General features: G+C 38.7%; 1 protein-coding gene and 1 long non-coding RNA gene across 3 annotated transcripts in view; both read right to left on the reverse strand.

The window, feature by feature from the left end:
• LOC122885592 (receptor tyrosine-protein kinase erbB-4-like) overlaps positions 1 to 16,926 on the reverse strand; it is a 329,729-nt gene that overhangs the window by 286,999 nt on the left and 25,804 nt on the right. The window lies entirely within an intron of this gene.
• LOC122885593 lies at positions 176 to 652 on the reverse strand. The gene is made up of 2 exons (XR_006380144.1): positions 349 to 652; positions 176 to 255 (listed from the first exon to the last, which is right to left on the reverse strand). It is a non-coding gene; the product is annotated as an uncharacterized LOC122885593 (long non-coding RNA).

Here is a 16,926-nt window from a genome sequence, read left to right on the forward strand (position 1 = left end):
AGTTGTAACTGTACAGTATTCTCTTCATTCAGTTGACAGCTTATTGGCCTCCTCTTCAAGCCTAAAACCGATGCACTCATGTCTCACAGGGTTCACAAGATGGACTTGTCTGAAGAAGTCAACCCACAGCAGATGACGAGTATCACTCCCTCCGGGAAATAAACGACGCCATGGGTCTGGATACTGATGGATTTATTGCCTTTCTCTTTCTTTTCTCCGCTATCACGTTCACCGTCAATGAAATCCACCGTCAAACTACAGTATGACAATGTAAAACATAAACACATTCACATATATTGCAAAACTCTATACAAATACACTCGGGAAACACAAACATACTTTACATACCTCGCTGGCTGCATATAACCAAGGGGGAATGAGTTCTTTAAATGCCCCGATCAAAATACAAAAATAAAAAACATCTTGTCTTCTTTGCAACTTCTTCACAACTTAAATTCACATGCAGAGACACCAACCTCTCACCAAAAGTCCGTTCTTTCCTATTGCATCCCTCAAAAATGTCCGTGTGCAACACATATGCACCCTAGTTCCCACTCAACATAAGCACTCAACATGCATGAATTAATTTAAACAAACACATGTTAAAACAACAGAAACAATATGTATGGAAATTATAGAACATATTAATTGAAAGAAATATGTACAGCAGTTATAACGAGTAAGCAAAGAATCTAAGAGTATCTATTTGAGTACAATTGCCAAGAAAGGTGGGCACTGAAGAAAAAAAAAAGCCAAAACACCACCTCGGACATCTGAATAGAAATCCCCAGATGGAAAGGATATATACACACTCACATGACCCACAAAAGGATAAAGCACAAAGGAATCCACTGTCGCTGACTGTGAGGCCATGTTCATGCAGTCACAAAACTATTTCTGTCTTATATATACAGTACATCGAGGGATGTGCAAACACACACGCACACAGTGGACTTAATAGACCCTTTGTTGGAAAAAGCACAGTGGTGCTTCTAACTAATGCACAACCAGCAGCTTGTGATTAAAGGCTCAGTGGTGAACAAACAAACAGATGAAACAGGTGAAGAGAGTACTAAAATGTTTTACTTACTAAAAGTAGTTACTTAAAAAAAATTAAAACCTTAAGTAACAGAAAAATGATTTGCACAAAAATCTACTTGAAGGTGCTCTATTCAATCATTTTTATCAACTATGGATTAAATAAGTATAATATGAAAGGCATTGCTGATAGTTCTGAACCCACAGAGTAATATCACCTACTCTGCAGTTCCCCTCAGCTCTATGGAACATTTTAGTATCTTTCAGCTCATTGTTTTTATTTTACGGCCCACAACTTTACTCTTTTAGTTTACTCTCATTTATCTTGTTTCCAGCAGCGACAGGCAGCTGTTTTCAGCAAAGAAGCTCTGATAAACCCATGTATGCTATGTGCCTAGCATCAAACGGCAGACGAAGTGCGCAACTAAGGAGCCACAAGTTTTTCTAAGGAGATGGTGGAGACCAAAACAGAGGTCAAAGAGCTCAGTGTCTGCTGGATGTGTAAATGGGAAACTGTTTGCTAAGACATTCACCATATTAACTTTACAAGGTGATAATATGTCAATGTGTTTCCAGCTCGTTGAATTAATGAAGGTTTTAACTAAAGTAAGAAGTAGCTCATTTATATAAGACCTCAGATGGTTGTTCTGTAGGTGTTCATTTGGCCCCTGTTTTCTGCTCCACTTTTTTACGCAGTTTATCATGACTCATGTGACTTTTATTACCTAATAATGGATGTAACTTACAATGTAACAAAGTATTGAATAAATAAAAAACTTTAAAGTAACAGTACAATTACAGATTTCAAACTTGGAAAAAGCATTATAAACATACTCAATAAAACAACTTTGTTACAGTAAGCAAATTAATTGTAATTTGTTACTTTCCGTCACAGTTTAACAAGTAAGAGTTACCAATTGTGCTTTACATCTCACAGCTGTGTAAAAGCTAACAGCTGTTTAAAAGCTACAAAACAACATTGTGTTTTTAGTGAATATTCACTTTCTTTTTCTGTGAAGTTAGTAAAACTTATTGTTTACGTTTAGCTTCACAGGTATCTGTTTTTTCCAGCGATGCCATTTGGAAATTCATATTCAGACAAGAAGCAGACAACAGGCAACTAGTTGTGAGGCAAACTGTGTAAGACTTAAAAAATGTTTTGTAGAAAATGGTTAACATCCCATGAAAGAAACAGCAGTACACAGCACATACAGTAATTACATACATCTAGTCATTTACTCTATGTGCACATAGAGGCTTTCCTATGGTGTTAGCATTGTGCCTCTCGATCAGTATATGAGAGACAGATGATACTTAACCACTTGGACTTTTTGTAACCATTTGCAAGTATGGAAATTAAACCTGGTTTGGGCTGGTGCCCATGGTCCTCCAGCTATATGGTTATATACAATATAATGACTGCAATCTGCTTTGATGCGTTTGTGAATGGGGCTGCATGTTGTCATTCTCTTTCTTCTGACCTTTTAACTTTGTTTGCCTTGGTGGTACAGGTAACCATACATAAAAGCTGTCTGGAGTGTTTGTCTCCCAACATAGCCACTGAGGGATTTTAGGATGCTTTTGTAAGCCTCTATAGAGGCTTCAGCATTCTGTCCAATTGCTTGGGCAACTGTCCAAGCAGGCCATTGAGGATCTAGGTGAGTAATAACACTTGGGACTTGTAGTCACATGTCTAAGCCTGGCCTCCATCCAGCCTAGCACAGTCCTGTGGGAAAGCTGAGACCAAGAACAAAATTATTGCAATATTCATCCTTTTGGCTGGTATTAGAGCCTGAGAAAATGGTTTTGTTGAGAGCCAGCTTACGATCACTCATTATGCTTAATGCAACAATTTGCGAAAAAGGCGTACATCATTAATGTGGATTTTATTGAATATCAATAGGCTTTTTTCATGATTACAATACTGTATGCTGCTTTTGCAGGATAGTTACACTGCAAAGACAAAAGAGTGTTTGTAAAACAACAACAGAAAATGTGTATCTGTTTTATGAAAGAATTCATACATATGCCATTACTTAAAAAGTGTTAGGGGAGAAGGGAGTAGTTTTTAGAGACAGGGTGTGCTCATATGGTCTCAGTAGGCCGGCAGATAATCCTTTCTCTCATATCCGTAGCACACACATGCTAGCGCACACATATGCCAGGTGACACAGCTAACAGGGCCAAAGGAGACACATTACATCACGTATGTTTTCATATGGTAAGCTTCCTTTGATACTCTACAAATAGTCAGCCAATCAGAGGTAAAAACAAAATTTGACAGCAGAATAGGATTCCCCCACTGCTGATGTAGGTGTGATATCATATAGCAGCATGGATATTCAATCCCATGCCGTAAAAGACTCATGTATGTTATAAACTGCATATATTAAACAAAGTGATTAATTCACCGTGTCAAATTCTAAAATATCATTAAATTGTAATGAAGCTTAAAAAGCACTTAATACAAAGAAGTCTATAGGTGTATAGTGTCAGAGGTCAAATCATTGCACTCCTTAAGTGATGCATGTGGTAGGACTGGTGGGGAAAGAGGTGACTGAGCTTATTGTTATGCTCCTCCATCCTTCCCCAACCAAGTCTCTACCCAAACAGTCTCTGCCCCTACTCTCACAGACACACACACACACACACACACACACACACTGCTGCCAGGGCACCGGTTACTGTGGTAACAGTGCATCTCTTCCAGTCCTGACTGAACCCCATACCAGAGTAAAAGCAAAGTGTATCTTCACTGATCTGGCAGTGTTGTAGAGGATGATGATGACACAGAAGAGGGGCTTTCTCTGTCCAACTGACACAGGCAGGGAAAATAAAAATAATAATCAAACTAAATTCCTTGCAACATTTGTCCTTTGCTAAATTTGCTGCAGTAAATGATGTTTTGACTGCATTGGTCTTCACCAGCTATTTGTTGAGATCTCCTCAAGTTGTTTTTAAGAATCAAGATGAATTGGAGTTATTGGCCCTTTTTTTTAAAAAAGGGGGGAAAAACAAGCAATTCTTTCAACCACCTATTTCAGTAGTACTGAAAAAAAATCTATACTTTATATCTACTGTAAAAAGTAGGTCTATCTGCATTTCATTGTTCATTTTTATTGACTGATTTGGTGTCTGACCTGATTCTTGACTTATTTTAAGCATGCGATATATTTTCTTTAATTCAAACTGGCTAGAAACCTTTTTTATGCAAAAGACTTTGTTTTCCTGTTGTTTTACTTTAGGTTTAATTTGTTGTGTATGAAGTCAAAATGAACCTAAATGTATGCTGTTCAGTGGTTTTGGTATGCACATGAACATTCTTCTTATATATCTAAACAAGTCACCGTAGGGCACTTCATCACGTTTCAAAATTCCAGTCCTGTCACTGTCCTGAATGAATCCTCTGTTCTTAATATGATCTGTTGAGATCTATAAGCCACATTTTCTTCTCCCCTTTTCCATCTTTTGCCACAATGTCCTGACATCTATACAACTCAAGTGTACAACTGCCCTCTGTCTGACCCTCAACTGCCACTTTGTATGGCTCATAAACCTCCACGCCTCTCAAGCCCCGGCAAGTACCACCATCCACCCAGCACCACCATGGGTACAACACCGGCCTCAGCCACTCAAACACAACTGAGTGACCAAACTCAATTACATGTCCCATTTATCTCTGCTGGGGCCGCCTGGCCCCGTGGCTCCAGTGTAAATCTCTGGTCCCAGTCAATAATCTATTCTCCAACTCGTCCAAGGGCCCTCCATTGTCATTAGACATCCGTTTGGCAGAGGAACGATGAATGGGGGGATAGAATAGAAGAGGGAGAAAGTGAAGTGGTGGGAGGCGATGGGGGCTGAGAAACCAGAAGCCATCCATCTACCCAACGACTTGTGGTCACAGTTCATTATAGGTTGTAATGCAACCCAGGATCACTCATAGCCAGCGTTAAGCCCTAGCAATGCTCTGGCAAAGGTCAGGTTGGAGCCCCTGCCTAGCCTCATGTGTTTACTGGTCTTCAACACAGCTAGATGAAAAGCACGGTTAGGTTATTTGGGGGAAACATCAAGAATAACTGTGATAGTGGTCAAATCTTTCTACTTTTTTCTGTCTCCTTCAGCTGGGAAGTTATTCTATCTACAAAAGTAGATAGCCTGCTGGATGGTTAGATGTACAGTGCCCTTCACAATGCTTCTTGACTTTCATTAAGGCCTCATTTCCATGCACTCAGTGTCCAGTCAGTACAGAGATTAATAGACTGAGACAGGGGCAAGAAGGACAAGGACTGAGTCAAAACCATCTAGCTCTCTACCAGACAGACTTGCAATATTACTGTCAGAAGGTATGAGTGTGCAAACTCCAAATAGGGAGTCAATGATAACCAACAGTAGTATCAGATGTCAAACTAAAGATGCCATATTAGATAGATAATTACAGCTGATATAACAGTGTGGGCTGCTGTTGTGCTCTCCCACAAACTATAGGCAAAGCTATCTAATTAAATGATGAGAGGGCATATTCATCCTGTTGTCTGAGAGTTCGCTGGTGATGGATAGGATAATGAGTTTCCTGAAGAGCAGCAGACTGGGATAATGAGTTTTATCCAGGAGGGGCTAACAGGGTGCTCAAGGAGGGCTGCTGCATCCCAAGCTAGGTGACAAACAACTCAAGACACTCAGTCGAGTGTGCCTGCAATTGAGGAAATGTCATCATAACTGTTGGCCAACTCAGCCTATTATTTTGTGTGCCTGGCTGTTAGGAATGAAACTGCCAGACGTGTTGGCATAGCAGTCTGTAAAGGCAGTCATTCTGCATGATGGTGAGTTTGGCCTCTGGTATAACTCGCACACTGATTAAATGATGGTTCATTCTCTGTGTCCTTATGCATCTCTTGTACAAGCCTGCTGTCCCTATAACATCTCATCCCAGGTGGGCTTTTTTTTTTATATTATTGCACTGAATGGGTTCAAGGTTTTTAATCAGCTGTCCAGGTGGCTATATTTCTTATATAGTATATCTTCACTGTTTTAGTGCCCTACCTTTGGGAATTTTCCGTCTTTATTCTTTTCTTATTTCTGTTGTTTTTGAGCACTGCAGCTGGCAGAAAACTTTTGGATGCCAACTGTGTGGACTCACAGGCACAGCCAGCTTGCTCTACACTGCCGCAGGCGGTTGAGTAAGATAGGATGAGGCAAAGCTGAGCATATCTTTACAGTGGTCATAAAGGCACAATGAAGAGACTTCTTACTGCAGCTTTATGTCAGCTGGCAGCTGCTGCCGGTTCCAGCAAGTGCAAGTTACGGACAGGCACAATAAACAAGGGTATGAGAAACAGAGTATGTATTTGTACTTGCATATTTGTGTATGTGTGTGCACCAGTGTGAGTTAACTTGTCTACACACATGTACTCTATATGCTTGTACTATTATAAGCATTATGCAATAGAAATTAGAAGAGAAAATAGCACGAGAAAAAGCTTGTTTAACTTCTCACACTGTCTGAGCAGAATTCAGTCAAAACAAAGGTAGAATGAAATGGCCAGGTGGAAAGAAAAATAAGCACTACAGATGCAGAATAATTTCTAAGCGAATTAAATGTAAGGCATGTCACTCAAACTGTAGAGGTAAATGGCATGAAAATGTATCCAAATTAGCACATATGTTAAACATTCCCACAGTTTATCAACTTAGGTTAGGCACATGGAATAGCTGCTTTCTGCAGAAGTCAATGATCAGGAAAATCTGTTTTTGCATTCATTGTGTTCATGTTCTGCTGCTTGCAGGTAATGAGGCGGATTCTAATGCTCAGTGGTGCAGGTAACTTGATCCTGTGCCAATGAAGCATCTTACAAATACATGCATGCACACATATTAAAACTCTGCATTTGCAATGTCGATGATTGACAAATCTCAAACAGTGACAGATGCGACAAAATAGTATTTTTGCACAGTTTCTATTATTGACAAATTATGTATCCAGTGTCCATCTCTGTTTCAGCCTGAATAGGTGTTTCAACCCACTCAGCCATTCAAACTGACTTCCTTCGTATGTAGGCAATAACAAAAAACAGTACTTTTGAACTAATGCATGAAAACTATCCATCAGCTAACATGATAATAAAAAACATGCATGTAGAGATTAATTACAAAGAATGAAACAAAATATAGTGAAAAAAGGATGAAGGCAGATTTTGTCAGTGAGTTGGAAAACAGTCACAGAAACCACAGTAATCTTTCCTTTTCAAGCTGCAGACAGAGAGCATGCCAACTTTCCTCCCGCCAATTTTAAGACCTGTGTGTTGTAGCTATTGAACTGTGGCAATCAGTGTCTTAAGTAAACACTAAGCTACACCGCTGGTGTTTATACGACCCTGACCTGCCTGGTAAGAAAGCGATAGAGAGAGAAAAAAAAGAGACAAGGAGAAAGCAGTAGAGAGCAAGTGGTAGCTGAAATAATCAATAACTCATACCATACTGGACTGGCAGTGCAAAAGCTAAAGAGAAAGCAGAAGTAAATATAAAGAGAGCGGTAAAAAGTGAAGAAATCAGGAGTGTGTTAAGGTCTTGAATTACACATTCATATGCCACTAACCTCACAGCCTGACATCATCTGCCGGTTTTTGAAGCATTTGTAAAGTTTCAGGAACATTTTTGTTGAACCTGGCCTGATCTGAGATCACAGGTGTGCTTCTGAGAAGTCTGGCCTCATTTTGGTAGCAATAGGTTGCCTACAAAGCATTCAGCATCACATAACAGTCCCCTCCAAGTTCACTCACAGCTTGAAATTCTCCCGCTGAAATGATGTCTATATAGCTAAGCGGCCATTACCAGCAGGCTGAGACCATTCACCTGTTTAAATGGCACCGTGGAACATGAACATTGATTTATCAAGTAAAGTTTTTGATAATGCTATATATAATTTTACTGCCATTTTATTTCACTACCCCATGTCAACCTATCCTGTACTTGCATCAGCTGCATCCTGAGATGGTATTATCCTAAGGGGATTAATAAACTCAAATTGTATTGTATTATTTTCTATATTATTATTCCATGTAGTATCTACTGGCTTTTTAATTACTCTGAATTAAGCCATCAACTTTTTCAGCAGATAATTCTTATTCCTTACACCACATTCAATTATTGCAGTATACTTGTGAAGAAAGGAGTAACCTTGTGTTTTGTGCTTTTGAATCTTTTTATGTTGGAGAGTTGGAGGATAAAAAACTGCTACTTCAAGTAAAAAAAGACAATAAGTTGCTGTGCCAAAATAGCAAAGCATTCACAGCAAGAAAAGTCCTTTTTTTATTGGAATTCTCACTTCAGAGAAATCCCACCTATGTAGGCTAGCTGTATTAGCTAGATGTAACTGTACTGTGCCTATTCAGTATCTATCCAAAGTCAGACCTGCTTCAGCAACCTGAATCCCTCACCACCATTCTTCCTCAAACTACAAAATAATCATGAGGTAACCTCAGCGCTCACACATTATCCAAGAACCCATAAATCATTATTTTTCAGCACTTTCACTTGCATTTTGAAATACATGACAAGTCAATAGAGATGCTGGTGGCGTCAGAAGTTTCAGATTAAAATAAAAGTTAATACTGTCTTTTCTTTGTGTTACTGAAGAGAATGTCATTGCCGGAAACTCTTGATGCCAGCAGAGGCTTCATGACAATTGAATTATATTAACTTCTCTCAGAATTATTTATTTATATTTAAAATGCTACATCTATAATCGTTAAATGTACTGTGGCAGTTTATCCCCCAAAAGGTAGTTTGTCCACTCTATCCACTTTGTTGCATTTACTGCTTTACTTTCTTTTGAGGTAAAATCTTGTTTGTTATTGATTAGTAACAGACAACTTCAGTACACTCTGACCCAGCCATTGTACATTGGAGCAAAGACCTTCCTCAGAATTATCTGGCATCTGAACCTACACTCCTCAGGGACAGATAAACCAAACACACACACATAACACAGCTGCACATAAGAACCATGTATTCATACAGGGTAAACAAGTACATGTGATAGCATGCATGCACACAAACATACTGTACTGGTGTTACGCATGTGGGCAGGTCTACAGTATGCCTGCCTCTGTTTCTTTTCTCAGGCCAGCTCTCATTAAACACAGAGAGCCATACAGGCCGCAGCTTCTGAGGTTCATCTCCCATATTAATGAATGCACAGCAAACATGAAGCAGCACAGCAAATTACAGTCACAGAAACACAGCAAATTCTACCAACTGGTCACAGAGGCCATTAAAGTGAAATATAGAAATCTGTAAATCACCATGAATGAATCTCTATGGTGCATCATATCTTCATTTATCAAAGTTTAGTCAAAGAGAATGACATCTATAAATTGTGTTAACATGCCACTTGAAAAAGTAATTCATGATTGTTTACTGTATTTATCACATACACAATAAAGTAGAAGAGGGACAGTAGAGAATCTTGTAATAGTTCACAAGACAGACATGTTAACTTTGATGATAATGAGGAAGTCATCCTGTCCTTTATGATAATAGTGATGGTGTGGAAGTATTCTTATACTTCTGAACCTGCCACACACTCTTCTGATGTTGAGAATACAGGACACAGCTCAGAAACATCACTTTTTTCCGATTCTGATTTGTTTCCAAAAATCTGATTGATGCTGCTGGATGAGGTGAAAAGTTTGTCGTAAGTAAGATTTTCTTTATCCCGGCGGGAAAAAGAGCTCATGTATTCCTTTTGTTCCTCCTCATAATGCCTCAAAAAGGTTAGAGTGTTTTAGGGTCTGGATAAAGCTCGCACATTTTGCGCACCCACGGCCTCACATTCAAGCAACCCGTTTCCTATCCGCGGTGATAACTCACACAACAAGCATCATTCACTGCTGTGTGACTTCACATGGCAACGTTCGCAGCCTCACAGCCAGTACAAAGGTCAACTCATTTAACTTAAGAGATTTCGAGACAAAACCGCATAAGGGCTTTGAGCTGTCCGCTGGCAAAAAAAGAAATTGAATCTATCAGCCTCGTCATCTCATCTTGAAAAACACAGCACCTGCTGTGGAGCTCAGCATTCATAAGACATCAGAAAGACAAAACGCTGGAGTAGCGTCTATCTGACAGAATGCCCTCGGGCCTCCATGGTGTCTGAAAGCACAGAGAGAGAGAGTGATATAGAGGAGAAAGGATAGAGGCACTCTTTAGCTGAAAAAGTCAAGTCACTTGGAGAAGACAAACAGCAGTATAAAACAAAATCTCTTGCCCTTTAAAGAAAGACGTACAAGAAGCATACAGTGTTCATGACATGGCTGGTAGATAACCATTTTCAACCAAACTGAATTGGACTGCAGTTCATACCAGAACCAGACTGAAGCATGATAGCAGTTTAGTTTAAGCAGTTTACATACACACACTTGTGACACCCTGAGTCTGTTTCTTTGAATGAATTATCAACCTGTTAAGTTCTGTCCAATATAACAGCCCACCAGTGGTAAAGTATTAAAATGATTTGCAAGCTATGAGAGCACTGGGAGTAAACCAAAAAAACAAAACAAGATGCTATAGAGCTGGGGGGAACTGCAGTTGGCTGACCATTCTCTGCTGGTGCATTAAAACAAGTAACCCCTTTCATATACATGTGGTATGTGATCCATTGTTAATATAAAAATCTTGATTCTAGCCACTTTAAAGAAGTGGGTTAAGAACAGAAATGTCTGTATCTATGTATAAACATGACCACTGGCTATAACGTATGTTTAGTATGAGATGCTGACCTCCTGATGCTGATTCCTGGAGAGGTGAACATGTAGGGCTGCAGAGCTGACAGGGATGGGGAATTAAACACTGAAACCCAGAAACAGATTTCTGGCCAGTGTCATAGTGTCCCACAGGTGCAGGGAGCTGTTCATATCACACTATAGGAACACTATGCGTGTTTCACCAAAGGAAATAAAATTGCTTGCAGCCCATCCAATAACACTGGAGATTTGTTACTTTAAGTGTTACCATGCATCAGTGACGGGTTAGCAGGGTGACACAGATAGGCCAGCTTTATTGGAGCAAATTGAGACGATGAGGAACCTACAATATACAGATCACTTTCAGTAGTTCACACCTCTGTTTTTCTTTTTACTTTTTATTGGTGAAATTATGTGTTTAACTGTAATGTAATTGAAACAGACAAAAGGGCTATGGAGGGCTGAGTTACGTATGTGTGTGCATGTGTTTGTGGGAGGCAGTGATATGTGTGGGAATTATTATGTGTGAGACTGGACAGGTAAGTGTATGGAGTAAGGAATATGTGTATGGGAGCAGTAATAATAAATATATTTCGCAACAACAACAATGATAATAATGATAATATAGTTATTCTTACCACGCTGTGGTGGCGTATTATTTTTTCCCCCCCTTTCTTGGAGGATGGACTAGGGATTCTCCTGCTTGATTTTCCAGACCAGTAGAGGAGCTAAGTGCAACCAAAACTATGCCCCAGGGCAGCAGCGGCCAGCAAATTTTGTTTGGATAGATGATTGTTAATTATTATTATTAATAATAATAATAATTATAATAATAATAATAATACTAATAATTTTCCTTACTTCTTTCTCTCCCTTCAAATTATGGGAAAATAATTAAGATGCAGTGGCGATGGGGGGGAAGTTTTACACAGATTGTGGTACCATATATATACACGTGTGTGTGTGTGTGTATTGATGGGCTATTATTACTGTTTGTTTAATTAATTTTAGGAATGGGAATAGGTTTTTCCATGGTCATATACGCTGAGGAGATTGATCCAGTGATTGATGTGTAGTGAAATTTTAGTTTTCCAGTTCAGAAGATTTGCGTTCTTGGCTATAGTTAGAGAAATTAATAAACCTTTCCTGTATTTGGGTGGAGTGAGATGTCACCAAGTCAACAGCAGGGTTGGGATGGGGGGGATTGTGCAGTTCAATGGAAAAGTCACAATTATCTGAAAGATGTGAACTTGTTGGCACGCCAAAACAACATTAAGGTAAATTATCTGTGGTGCGTTGTGAACAGGAATCTGTGCTGGATAGTCCCATTCTATACGTTTTATAATGGGTAATGTGTTCAGTGGATGGTTTTATATTAAATGGTGTTGTAGGTTTGTATTTCTAGGTGTTTTTACAAACTTGTATCCAGAAGTCAGTTGGGAGTGATGTATAAATCACAGTTCCATTTTGTGGTTAGAAGTGTCACTGTTATAATTAGTCAAGCCGGGAAAGAGGGAATACAATGGAATAGGACCCAAACGCAGACTAGCAGCTAGAGCTGGTGCAGATCAATAATTTATTAACAAAAAAAGGCTTACACTGAATTGACAGGCAAAAGCAACTCTCAGCAGGTAAGCAGTCCAAAACAAATCAAACAGTGAACAGGCAAAATCCACAGACAGGCAACGTACCAGGGAAACAAAGAATACAGAACTCACAGGTATAAGAAACCAGGGTCCTTGACAGAGATACAACAACGAACCAACAACTGAACACAAGCAGGACATAGACTGAAATATACTTAGGTTAGGGACACAACGAGACACAGGTGAAAACAATCAAATCAATCAGAGACAGGAAGCAAAACTAAAAGACACATGAGGGAAGGAGACTATTTCTAAATAAAACAGGAAATAACAGAACACAAACCCAAAACCATGACAGTTACAGAGTTGTCTACAGTGGAAATACATTTTGTAAAGATTACAGGTTCATTTTGTTTTTAAGAATGTGATCAATTAATTTGGAAGGCTCAAGTGCATTGTCAGTTATGTTGATTTTGGATTTGATTTAATTATGGATTTAAGCTATAGGTATTCAAGGAAAGGATGTTTCCCAACTCCGTACTTCTGGATTGTGTCTTTGAAGGATATGAGCTGATTGTTTTGAAAGTGGTGACGGAGATGAGCATAAACCAGGCATTAGTGGCCTTATTGACGTCCTCCAGGCATTCACAGAGCGGACTTTACTGAGGGAGAGAGTGGGAATCCATGTGTGGTTCCCTGGTGAAGTGTAAAACTCTGTGAGGTGATACAGTGGTGGTGGTGACAGTGGTGACAGTGGCTTTAGGTGAAGTATACACCTTTCTGTTTCATTATTCTATCATTAAACAATAGTACTGTAGCACTTGTAATTAAACTGCACACTGAATGGTTCCTTGCTTGAAATGTATTCTTCAGTAACAAATGTATTCTCAGCTGTCTTATATTTATTAGATATCTGGATATAACATTAAACTTTTTAACCACAGTATATTCTCTTGGCTAAGTATATAAAATGTCTAATTAACTTGAAAACCATATTTTCCTAACACTATCCTATAATGAGGGCCAAAGATTTCTTTTGTTTTTCTTTGTTTAATCCTCATTCCATTAAGTTTTAATGAACACAACTAGGATTTGGTGTCCTTTAATGACATCGCTTGGAGGAGACATTCACACTCATTAACGATCAATAACTCCTAGACAAAATGCAAAGGTTGCAGAATGGTCTCTAGCATTGGCATAGTCATATAGTGAGAAGGTGTGCATGAATTTTATTTCTCTCATAATTTCCATTCTAAAATCATATAGGGAACAGAGACAAAGACATCAGACAGAGTATGAGACTGAAGTACTGTATATTGGAACAGAAAGAAGGTTAAAACTGGAAGGGAGACTACCCCTTAACACCAATTATAATGTTTATATTTTCTCGAAGAGCAAACACCAGATAACAATATTTCCAACAAATAACAGAGCTTATTTTGTTACTGCAGAGATTTGCCATTAAATTAGGTTGAAACGTTTGTTGGTGCAGTATAGCTTTAAAACTGACAACTTGGCCACCGCTCACACCCGAAGTCCCAAATAAGTCCATTCAAGCATGATGTAACTCGTGGAACACAAACCGGTTTGCTAACATCGAAGCCATACTGACATACTGCTCTGGTCTCCTGTGACATCCGGAAATGTCTACTTGTTCAGTGGAACTACAACCAATATTTCCACAAACATTTATGCTCTTTTGCTCTCTTGAGGAAAGTGGTATGACAGTCATTGTAGCAGAAAGGTTTAAACTGATTTTCACATGGATTTTATGTCCCCATGCATCCAAACATTGGTGTGTTTTCTGTTGCAAGAATTAAATGTGCTATGCATGCAACAAGCAAGGCTCAGAAAATCTTCCAGTTACAGACCAAGTGAGAAAAACCAAATGAGTTTAAATGGGTAGGTAAATAAGAGAACAGTTTAAAGTGCAGTGCACTTGAATTGAAAATGATATTTGGTTTAAATAAAAATTAACTATAAATTTCCAGATTTGTTTTGAAAACATAGGATAATAATTCCTGTACACTTCTTTCATTTTTCACAATAATTGAATATATATGTTGTTATTACAGTTTCACACCTTCAATAGGCTGACCTGAATTTGTCTCCTGCTGCAGCACTGTAGCAATAGTATCATGATAAGAAGGCCAAGTATCTCTGTACAGTCCTGATGATGTAAACTCTTTGGCCCAGTTTAAGGTCTAAGAGTGACAATCATGAGGCCATGTATTCTAATAGCTGTCCATGTGGTGACAGAATCAGGCTGCCCATTCCCTCACAGCGTGGACCCTTGATCCTGATACGCATTAATATTCACAGGGCAAGCATAATTGATGCAATCACTTTTTTCGCACACGTGTTAGTCAAATTTGTTATTTCTCTGCAAAGCTGGCAAGTATAGAGGAAGACAGAGTATGACCTAAATATGACCTAAAATGGTCATCCCCACAAGACCTTCCCCATCAAGAAAGAAAAAAAAGCTTTGTGCTTTAAGGTATTAGACATATCTTATAAAGCCTTTACACTGAACATGCATTTTGACTGAGGCTATGGACAACTGTGGACAAAAAGCTATACTGTAAATAAATCTGAATTTACAAAATGTGCTTGCTTTAATTAATTGTTTTGATTTTGAAAGTCAGTAACTGTTACGCCTGACGATAACAAAATTGTCAGTGTATGTCAATAGAAAACTATAATGCATATGTGTGGAGGTTTTCTGTCTTTTTGTCATATACAGTATTGTTTTCTTGAATGTAATCTACAACTATTTTGGATGTTTCTGATATATATATATATGGCTATAGTCAATACTTTACTCAGTCCTACTCAAAAGCACAACACTGTTACATATGATGAACAGTGTACATCCCTATATTTCCTTTCTTTTTAATACATAAGGGTTTTCTCAAAGGTCAACAGAGATGTATATCTATCTGCAGGAGCTCAGCACTTTATCCTTAAATATTCTACTCTTAGATCAGTAAGGAAATAGGTGCATGATTGCATACATAGTCTCATAAAAAAGAAATTCCTTAATGTTTGTGTTTATGTTTTACATTACTGCCATGAACATAAATCCAATACTTATAAGATTATTCATACATATTTCTGTGTTGGCAAGAAAATTCGAGTAAACATCCAAAGAAAAGTTCAATGGATAAATAAAAATTGTTGTGGAGATGCAGTACAGTTATAGTTGTACTATACAGTATTATTATTTCTGTACAGTTGAGGCCCTTTTTGTCCACACTATCCCTTCAAAGCTTCCTCTGATCTAGTTGTCCTGAATGTTGCATATTCTTGAATATATTTTTCATCTTTCTTTACTGTATGTCCATCTGTCTATGTGTTGTCCTCCAACTCTCTTAGGAGATGGTAATGGGATCTTAGCAGAAGTCTGATTAAAAGGACACTTCCTCCTTGGAGACCACCCGACAGTTTCCCCTCTTTCTTCCCTTCTCTTGCTCAGAGCGTCAGAAACCTTGGGTATGGGAACAGAAGGGCCTGATAGCAGACTCACGCAGTGCAAGCTAATTAAATTAAGCCTCCTTTAATAAAAGAGGAAGTGATCTTAGCGCTTTTATCCCAACTATGCCATCAAAGGAAGAGGAAAAATAAGGCAGCAAAGGGGAAAACACACAACCTGAAGATATGAATTTCTTCCTGTTACATTACATTCATGCTACCCCTGAGCTACATTCAACCTCGTGCGGGAAAGAAGATACAAAATGAAATAAATTGTTTTTAAAGAGTGAAAGAGAAACCGTTACAAACTTTTCTCGTCTTGCGGCTCAGGGATATCTTTGTAGTTACAATTATTTCTGCGTCTGGTTTAAACTCATGTGCATCACATACCCCTTCCTTGTGTGTGTGTGTGCATGTGTGTTTTTGCTCTGGAATGACACTTGAATGTATTGGAAGCACCTCTCCACCCTTGTGTCACCAGAGCACACCAAATCCTGATTGTGTTAATTACAGCTCAATGATGTTTGTACACTCAAGACTTACCAGCAGTTACTGCTGGGAAAACCAGGTTTCCAGGTTGATGAATTTGTGTACTGAGTTTGAATTTCATAACAAAGAGTTGCAGACTAAATATATAATGAAGTTCGAGACCTAGTAAAAATCCTTTAATCTTAATAGCCAAGGAGAAAATACAATTTGGGGCGGTGGTGGCCCGAAGAGTAGATAAAAGAATTTGTAGTTGAAAGATTTCAGGGTATTCAGTGTGTTAAAGGGGGAAAGTGCCCCTTTAACCTGTAGCTATGGAGAAGTAGAAGTATGCCCTTCAACACTTGGCCATTTACTTTCATATTCTGAATCTTTCCAGTGAAGCAAAAGGCTTCTGGACTTAAGTCTGAGTCCATCACTTTCCGTATCTGGGAAGGAGGAAATGTAAGGTATTGGAGTGGGGCAAAGGCCAGAAGGAGAAAGTCAACGGGATTATCATAAATTTACATGATCAAACTCTCTGCTGTATATGCGGAGAGTTTGGAACTCTGGGAGGAGTAGAAAACAAGTCCATTTCAGAGGCATGTCTAATATATGTGGCTAAG

The sequence above is a fragment of the Siniperca chuatsi genome, linkage group LG12 (assembly GCF_020085105.1).
Source record: "Siniperca chuatsi isolate FFG_IHB_CAS linkage group LG12, ASM2008510v1, whole genome shotgun sequence".
Taxonomy (NCBI): domain Eukaryota; kingdom Metazoa; phylum Chordata; class Actinopteri; order Centrarchiformes; family Sinipercidae; genus Siniperca; species Siniperca chuatsi.